Genomic DNA, 10,628 nt, shown 5'->3' on the forward strand with positions numbered 1-10,628 from the left:
CAAAACGTTAGCAGATCTGGTAGAGTTAGCAATCCACCTGAAAGATATGGATTTTTTATAGAAGGTTGCTACGTGGTAGATTCGGATGAACCAACCACATACCGTGATGCAATGTCCAAGAATGATTGTGACAAATGGCTTGAAGCCATGAACGTTGAGATGCAATCCATGTATGACAACCAAGTTTGGGAATTGGTTGAACCACCACTCAACTCCAAAGCTGTTGGAAGTAAGTGGGTTTTCAAAAGAAAAACTGATATGCATGGAAACTTGGATACTTATAAAGCAAGACTTGTAGCTAAGGGTTTCACTCAAACTCAAGGGGTTGATTATGATGAAACTTTTTCGCCTGTGGCAATGCTAAAGTCTATTAGGATATTATTTGCCATAGCTGCACATTATGATTATGAAATTTGGCAAATGGATGTCAAGACCGCTTTCCTAAATGGATATCTTGAGGAAGATGTCTATATGGTTCAGCCTGAAGGTTTTGTCGATCCAAAACATCCTAATAAAGTATGCAAGTTAAAGAAATCAATCTATGGATTGAAACAAGCATCTAGAACTTGGAATCATCGTTTTGATGAAGAAATCAAAAGTTTTGGGTTCATCAAAAACGCTGATGAGGCTTGTGTGTATAAGAAAGCTAGTGGGAGTATAATTACCTTCTTAGTATTGTATGTCGATGACATTCTACTATTTGGAAATGACATTCCAACCATGGAAAGCGTTAAGGCTTGGCTTGGAAGTAGATTTTCCATCAAGGATCTTGGTGAAGCTGCCTATATTTTGGGAATAAAGATCTATAGGGATAGGTCAAGGCGCTTGATAGGTTTGAACCAAAGTACATACATTGATAAGATCTTGAAAAGGTTCAAGATGGAAAACTCCAAGAAAGGTTTTGTACCTATTCAAAGAGGGACCATATTGAGTTCAGCTCAATGTCCAAGCTCAAAGGGTGAGCAAGAGATGATGAAACAAATCCCATATGCTTCTGCTATAGGATCCATCATGTATGCGATGATATGTACTAGACCGGATGTGTCATGCGCTTTGAGCATGACAAGCAGATACCAACAGAATCCAGGAAACAGTCATTGGATGGCTGTTAAGAACATATTGAAATACCTTAGGAGAACTAAGGATATGTTTCTGATATATGGATCTGGTGAGGAGGAACTCGCTATAAAAGGTTACACGGATGCGAGCTTCCAAACTGATCGAGATGATTCTCGATCACAATCTGGGTATGTGTTCACTCTTAATGGAGGAGCTGTCTCTTGGAAGAGCTCAAAACAGGAAGTGGTAGCATTGTCCACTACAGAATCAGAATACATCGCCGCTTCATTGGCAGCTCAGGAAGCTGCATGGTTGAAGAAATTCATTACTGATCTGGGGGTGGTCTCTACCATTCAAGACCCCCTAGAAATCTTTTGTGACAACGAGGGTGCGATTGCACAAATCAAGGAACCTCGTTCGCACCAAAAGACAAGGCACATAGAGCGGAGATTCAACTACATAAGGGATGAAGTTGAAAAAGGAAAGATATGTATTCGCAAAGTTGGAACTGATCAAAATCTTGCGGATCCATTCACGAAGCTCCTAGAAAGACCGAAACATGAGCGTCATGCGAGTGGCTTAGGACTTCGGTATTCTAGTAATTGGATTTGATCTATTTTGTATTTACGTTTAAAAGACTTTTGTAATTTAACTCTTTTATATGATTATGGAATCTTGAGTTAAATTCTAATTTTGCATGTTTAATCCATGAATAAGTTATCTTATTCTAAAAGTCCGTAGTCGATCACATTTGTGGGAACAAATATGAAGCAAGACTATTATGAACTAGGATTGGTGGATATTCATAAGGAATGAATATGGAGCATAGGTTTGCTGCCAAGGTTCATAGATATTTGTGGGATACGAATATTGGACTGACCCGCTCTCAATATTACTACATGGAGTCAATGGACCTGATCATTAGTAATTTTGAGTAAAGGAGAATTTCATATTATCCTTAGACCTGAGATGTATACTGGGTCTTGATTTTCACCAAGTATTACACTTTGACTCTCCCCTTCGCTATTCGTAAAAGATGGTACATAAGGATGAGCTCAGGTGGAGTATAAAGTGATAGTGAGAGGCGTATACAGTCAAGATGGAATTTGTTCCTCTTATGTGTTGAGAGTTTAGATGTCTAAGGCCTGATAAAGTTGAATTGTAAAGAGAATGATCGCCTATGTCTCTTAGATCCAACATGACATCTAGTAACAAAGGGATATAATGATAGATTCACCTAAATCATATCAAGTAAGGGACTTGAAGGAATGATGTTATTGAATGGCACTTCGTCAAACACATTAGGGGTGGTGAACTGTTGTTAGGCGGTATTCACCACTTGCATTAATTTTCTATGTATCTCGTGCAAGTGGGAGATTGTTGGAATTACGTATGCCCGAGACACATACTTATACTAATGTGGCTAAATGTGTTTGATCCAAGTCGGGTCATACCCAATAACAAGCTAGACAACACCAAATGTATTCTTTTAATGATTTGATCAATTAAACGAATACCGAACACTACATGTTTAGAAAATTGGTTTTCTAAACAAACACACTTGAGGATTTAAATAAATTATCTGGATAATTTGTTTATATAAATTAATTATTTAATTGGTTAAATAATTATATAAATGTATGTACATTTTATAAAAATGAGTTTTATAAAATGAATGGAGATGTTTTAAATGGTTAAAACAAAACAAAAAAAAAAAAAAAATATATATATATATAAAATAAATATAACCGGCCACCCCATGTGGGTGGAGGTTTTGGTCCAATCAAAAGTTTTGTCTTCTTGTGTTGACCATCTTATTTATCTCCATTCACATTACATGCATTTTGGCCTTGTCCCTTTTGAATTCTCAAGTAATTTTGAAGTTTTCTAAACTCTCTCTTCTCTCTCAAAACTCACGGCCATATTGGCCTCAAATTGGGAGTTTTGTGAGTCTAAAATTGGTGTTCAAATCCTAGCACAAATTGGTGTTGTTGCTACAAAAGCTTGGGGTATACAAAGCTTGAGGGTTTCTCCTTTGCAACCTTGCCATTTGAAGACATCATCTTCTTCATCCACCTACATCTTATTATAAGGTATAAGAAGGTACAACTTACATTATGTGAGCATTTTGTTCTTGTAATATTGATCCTTGTTCTTCGGGTTTTAGTTTTAACATAATGGTATGTTCATAACAAGTTTTAAAATCTAAGCTTCCGTTGCGTTTTCTTGTTAAATATGGTTAACTTGAACTTTGATAATCTTGTATAAAAACCCAACATAAGGGACCCAAAAGAACATGCACTTGTGTCGGTGAACTCCCACTTGATTCCGCATCCATATGCTCCAAGTGTTTACTCCCGGTGTTGTGGTCTTCATCATTTTATTTGGGCTTCCATCCATGCATCTTCTTTTACAAAATATATCCTAATACATTTTTCTAGTAAAAGAAATACATCTAATCTACTTATTATTACAAGCCATATGAATGAATAAATAGATTACAACCCCAAATAAATATTACAACCAAATCGAATGAACAAACAACCAACACAATCATTCAACCAAACACAAGGCCATGGCTAGGTTATGAACATCTATTACACATCCAAATATGCAATAATACAAGACCAAAATGGTTCCCCTTTTTGCCTCAAAACTTTCGGCCAAAGCTTAAGCAAACCGAAAGTTTCGTTTTGTCCAAGCAAACTAAACAATCATCCAAATGACTTGGTTTTTCAAGATTACCACATGCATGTAAAGTATAACCTTGAAAAACCATGGGGTAACCAAAACCCCAAAAAGTTTCGGCCAAATGGTGAAACCCACCATAAACCCGAAAAATTTTGGGTCTAATGAAGCATGCATTCGTATAAGCGGCTCTTGATGCCATTGTTGAGTTTTAACAAGATTATCAAAGTGATAAAATCCCCATTTTACCAAAAATGCAGCGGATATAAAAGTTTTAAATCTTGTTAATATGATATGTATAAAACCAATTTTAAACATGCAAAACCCAAACCCGGATCCAAATACGAATTACACACTATCAAATACATGCATGTCACTATAAGTCCATGCATGTTACTACTACCTTTCAATATGACAAAACCGGGTGAAAGAGATGATGATTGAAAGGTAAGAACTTGAATATGGAAGCTCCTCAAGCTAGCATACCCCAAGCTTCAACAACACACCACTTCTAGCTAGGATTTGCACTTGATATTTTCTTCTTCTTTTCTTATGTTGGATGAAAATACCCAAGAGAGGAAGAGAGAAAAGTTTACTTGGAAATTATGTGTGTTATGAAAGAATGAAAAAGAAAGACTTGGTTTTATTTAAAGGCATCTTTCTCTCCACCAATAATAACCATTGCATGTCTCCACTCAAACATATAATAATATTACATTTGAAAGAGTTATTATCTTTTTCTTTTATAAAACTTTAAACACATATATATATATATATATCCATACATATATACTTTTATAAATTTATAACTTATAACTTATAAAACCTATTATATGTTAAGAGACATGCTTGGTTATTATTATTCACATATTGTTATTTAACCAACTTAAATAACACTATGTAATGTTCTTTCATAAAACATAAATCATCCATATGATTTGTTTATTGCACAAGTACATTTTATTTAGAAACCCCTTTTCAAATAACTCAAGTGTTAATATTCATTTGTTATGATCACATCATATATGAACGAATATTATCGGTGTTTGTCTAGCTTGTTATTGGGTATGACCCGACTTGGATCATAACGTACTAGCCACATCAATTTAATATGTCTCTTGGGTAGACCGAGTCCAACAAACGCTTCCATGCCATATTTCAAAAGGTGTCTTATCCACTTTCTTCGTTGGTGCCATATTTAGAATACGGGCTGCCGAGAGAAATGCGATAAACCCCAAAATGATAGAGATAATGCGCTTCTAGCCATAATAGATCGAACCATATCCAATAGAGCTCTATTCCTCCTTTTGGACACACCATTATGTTGTGGTCTTTCGGGTGGGGTGAGTTGTGAGATAATTCCACAAATTATAAGATGATCTTGAAAGGCATCACTAAGGTATTTACCTCCTCTGTCTGAACGAAGTACTTTGATGGTTTTATTGAGTTGATTTTCTACTTCATTTTGGAAGGCTTTGAACATTTCAAAAGCTTCATCTTTGTGTCTTAACAAGTACACATACCCATAACGACTATAATCATCGATAAAGGTAATGAAGTATCTTTCACCATTCCTTGTCATTGCCTTAAAAGGACCACATACATCCGAATGTATGATACCTAATAAGTCTTTTGCCCTTTCGATATTTCCACTAAAGTGTTCCTTAGTCATCTTTCCTTGTAAACAAGTTTCACACTTATCAAATGAATCAACATTTGATTCCAAAAGACCATTATTTTGAAGTGTATGTATGCGATCCTTGTGTATGTGACCATGACGACAATGCCAAAGATAAGTCTTACTCAAATCCACTTTGAGTTTCTTGGTTCTTGATTGGTACAACGTGTTTTCAAAGGATGAGTTATCATGAACCAATTCATAAATGCCATTAGACGACATCACTTTAAAATAAAAGACATCATTCATGAAAACACAAATACCATTGTTTACAAACTTCAAAGCATGACCATATTGTCTTAAAAGAGAAATGAAGATAATATTCCTATTCAAACTAGGAGCATACGAAATTTTTTTCAAAACAACTTCCAAACCATTTGGAAGCTTCAAAATGTAGTCTCCTTGGGCTTCGACATCAACTTTTGCTCTGTTGCCCATGAAGAGACTTGTATCTCCTTTCTTGAAATGCTTATTTCTTTTGAACTCCTACAACAAATTGCATATATGAGTTCCACATCTGGTATCTAATACCCATGTGTTAAAAGAAATAACATTAAGATCAATATGGATCATGAAAGTTGTACCCGATGTTTGCCCCTCATCCCTCTTTGCTTTCAACTGTTAGAGATAGGTTGGACAATTCCTCATCCAATGTCCTTTCTCACCACAACCAAAGCACGGGTCCTCCGAGCTAACCTTTAGTTTCTTCTCATATACCTTATGATTTTCAAAATCCTTTTGAATCTCGGGAATCATAGTTCCCAACATGAGGCAAGAAACTTGCATCGAATCATCGGTGTATTTCAACCAATCATTATAGGCATCTAAATCGTCAATGTTTGGTTCATTGGGAATAGGATCGTCCAATATGTAGGATTTCTTTTCTTGTTTGAGAACAATTCTCAAATTTCGATACCAATCCATAAAAGTTTTATAATTAAGACGATCCTTATCAAGTATAGCTCTTAGTGATAGGTTATGCACGGGTGAGATAATTGCGTTTGGTGTATTATTGATTGCGGCCATCTACGTAATTTAACGAAGCTCAATTTTAGTACTTTCGATATCATTAAACTAATTTTAATCTTTAATACCCTTTATGTCTTTATGAAAATTAATGATTAAAATCTAGAACTCAATGTTACATTCACATAACTCAATGTTACATTCACATAGTAGTTAGGTGACATTTATCCTACTATTGTATTAACAAGGTAGTCGACGTTAGACGATTACAACCCTTTGCAACTTCTAGTTTTATGGGATTGGTTAAATATCATATGTTAAGTTAGAATGTTTAGTACCATAAACACCTTTGTATGACATGCTTCGGTGACCCTATTAACATGGTTTCCAAGTCAAGCCGTCCTACTTACACACACATGTGAATTTGACATACAAGTGGTTAGGTGACATTTATCCCACAAATATGGCACCCACCTCAAATTCACAAGTATTCTCCAATGTGGTTAGGTGAACTTTATCCCAAGTTTCCAAGTGATTCGAGTGTTGTATGAAAGGATGGTGTTAAACATGTTTTAAAAGGGATTTAAGTTTTCTAAATTCTAGATTGGAAAACTATTTATGTACCTTGCATTTGCATGCATTCAAATGTATGGTACTTTGTTTGAAAACCAATTTTCAAAGTTCCTTTAAAAAAACCCAATTTATTGTGAAATCATTAACCAATTTTATGTTAGTTGTTGATATTATGTTTGCTAATTATCCTTATCCAAAAAGGATAAAACAAAATATAAATCAAACCATGCAAGCATAAATAAACAACCACAAGTTCATAACCATAGCCACCTAATCTTGGCCACACTTACCGAAACAAGTGTGCCAAAAGTCTCTCGTAGGGGACCAAATGAACAAAGGCATGACCAAATGAACAAAGGCATGTGTCAGTGAACTCCCACTTGATCCCGCATCCAAATGCCTCAAGCGTCCAATTTTGTGTTGTGACTTCTCCACTCTATTTTGGCTTCCTTTTGGTCTCCAACTTCAGCTCCTAGCTTCCATGGGCCTCCAAGTTTGGGCTTTGGTCATTGGGCTAAAATACCGTCTTGGACTATGAGGTTCATTAAGGCCCAAAACCAAAACTTTGTGTGCATCTTCTTTTACAAAAAAATATATCATAATACATTTTTTCTAGTAAAAGAAATACAACTAATCTACTTATTATTACAAACCAATATGAATAAATAATAGATTACAAACCCAAATAAATGAATATTACAACCATATTGAATATTGAATAAACCACAACACAAACACACATCCAAACACAAGGTCATGGCTAGGTTATGAACATCCAAATACGCATCCAAATATGCAAGTATTACATGTCAAAAATGGTTCCCCTTTTGAACCTCAAACTTTTGGCCAAGGATAAGAAAACCGAAAGTTTTGGGCTTTGTTCAAACAAAACAACAAATCATCCAAATGACTTAATTCTTCAAGATTATGTCATGCATGTAAAGTTTTATCTTGAAAAACAAAGGGGTAACCAAAAACCTAAAAAGTTTCGGCCATATGGTGAACCACACCATAAAACCCGAAAAATTTTAGACCTGTACAAGCGGCTCTTGATGCCATTGTTGGGTTTTAACAAGATTATCAAAGTCATATAAACCCATTTATATGAAAAACACAGCGGATTAATTTGTTTTAAATCTTGTTATTTAGATTAGTATAAAACCGATTTTATATGTAAAAACCCAAGCCCCGGATCCATATACGAAATTACATGCTTACCAAAATCAAAAACCATAGGGTGTTTATGTAATACAATCTTTCAAGATGCAAAGAGGATGAAGAAGATGATGGTTGAATAGCTAGCCTTTAAGAGAGAAGTGTCTCAAGCTTGCATACCCCCAAGCCACCAACAAACAACTTGTCTTGCTAGGATTTAATAGCACTTGCACACACATTCTTCCTTGTGTTTCTTCTTCTTTGGCCGAATTCAAGAGAAAAGAGACAGAGGAGAGAGAGAGTAATTGTTAGTGCACGGTTTTTTGTCTCGAGTCTTTGTAATTTATCGGTTGTAACTTATTATTATTTTAATGGAAAGGTTATTTATGGAAAATCCAACTAGTTCGTTATATATAGGCTCATTTGTTAAGGATGTTTAACGAACGAGCCAGTTCGTTATTTGTACAATCCATTCTTTAAGGATTTTTAACGAATGGACATTAGTTCGTTATGTTTGTTTCCCATTCGTCATGGAATGTTGACGAATGGGGGTATAGCGAATTGCTAATGCGTTATGCTTTCCTTTAACTTATGTAATGTTAACGAATGGAGCCCATTCGTTACGGGATGTGTAACGAATGGGGTTCCATCGTCTATATAAGGTTGTTTAGCCTTAAGTAATTTAAGTATTTTTAATCTATTACACCGAACCTCTGTCCATTCTCTCTCTCTCGTTCAATACTTTGGTAACATTATTATTACTATTACTATTATTACAATCAATTATATAACTAAGAACATATCATATAACTAGATCCGTAGCTTAATAAATCGAATATGTATACGGATTGGTTTAGATCTGAGTTGTGATTTACAAGTGGTATCAGAGCTTTCTGGTGTTAGATTGCTCTTAGTCTAAGGTAATCTGATATGTATTTGATGGTTATTGATTAGTTATTAGTTTCAAGTTAGTTTCACTGATTTTCGGTTAATAAACATTTGGATATGTTAATTATGGACTAATTTGGGTTGAATTGTGTTCAGTGTGGATTGTGGAAGAGTTGTGTGGATTGGATTGTGTTATTGTGATTGTTTGCGATGATTTTGGATTGGATATGAGGTTGTACGGAACAGAGTGTTGTTTGATTGAAAATTGATAATCAATTGGTTGAGTTAAGGTATACGGGATCAGTTGGTTGTGTTCGCGAGTAAATTACGAGTAGAACGAGCTTTGACTTGGTAGATTTGGTGCTAAATCGATCAAGTATTACGTCATTGAGTTTGTGTGATTGGTAATATCAGATCTGGAAAAATTCCAGATTTCTAGAAATTTGGTTATAGATTTGAAGGTTTGAAGATTGCCGTAATTCGTGATAACTAATTCGTTATATATGTGTTTGAATTCGTTATCAGTCTCAAATTGATTCGTGCCACGTGTAAAATTTATTACAACTGAATAACAACCTAGTTCGTCATTCATTGTAGCTAATTCATGTTCATTGTAGCTCATTAGTGCTCATTAACTAGTCATTCTGATTCATCGTTAATTCGTCAAACTGATTCGTCATTGATTCGTTATTGATTCGTCATTGATTCGTCATACTAATTTGTCATTAATTCGTCACTCATTCTTTTTAGTCAATTCATTACTGGTTCGTTAAGTTACTGTTCATGATTCGTCATCCAGACATCACTTAGTTCGTTAAGTTCACTGTTCCTGATTCGTTACTGAAATTTCACTTTTAACCCTAAAGTTTGAACTTTCTATATACTTAAAATGGCTGGTTTTTATGCATTGGCATCTCAGAACGTAGTGATGCAACAAATGTTACATCTTGATGCAGAAATTGGATCTCATTCGAAATGTCCATGTTTGATAAAGTTTAGTGACTTTGCTAAATGGGAATCACGTTTTCGAGAACATCTTGGTTTTCTGTGCATCCTGATTGTTGTTATTGTCTTGATGCAGTTTATACAGTTCCGATGCTTGGTAGTGAAACTACGAGTTTTAATCCAAAAGCTTTTTCTCAATACTCGCAAGAGGAAAAGAAAGCTTTAGAGATTGAGACTAAAGCATACTCAACTCTGACTATGGCATTACGCGATAACATATTTCATCAAGTTGGAAGTATTAAAATATGTGCTTCATTGTTTCAACACTTTAAGATGAGAAGTATGGGAAACACAGAAGAGAGCAAGAAAGTGATGTTGAAGTTTCAATTTCGAAACTGTAACTTATTAAAGGGTGAGACCGTTGAAGAGATGCTTACTAGTTTTAACCATTTAATAGCAGAAATGAACATGTTGAAGATGGAACCCACTGAATTTGACAAGATTGATACAGTCAAGAATGCTTTACCGGGTTCATATTCAAAATTCCTGATGGTGTTGTCACAAAATAATTATTTCAAGAATGAAGATTTAACGGCTTCAGAATTCATGCAAAAAGTGGAAGCTACAGAATATGATCTGAAATGTCAGAAATCTTCAAAATAAACTCAAGATCCAT

Source organism: Bidens hawaiensis, unplaced genomic scaffold (assembly GCF_021521415.1).
Source record: "Bidens hawaiensis isolate Kalapana, Puna unplaced genomic scaffold, B.hawaiensis_p1.1 tig00059916_1, whole genome shotgun sequence".
Classification (NCBI taxonomy): Eukaryota; Viridiplantae; Streptophyta; class Magnoliopsida; order Asterales; family Asteraceae; genus Bidens; species Bidens hawaiensis.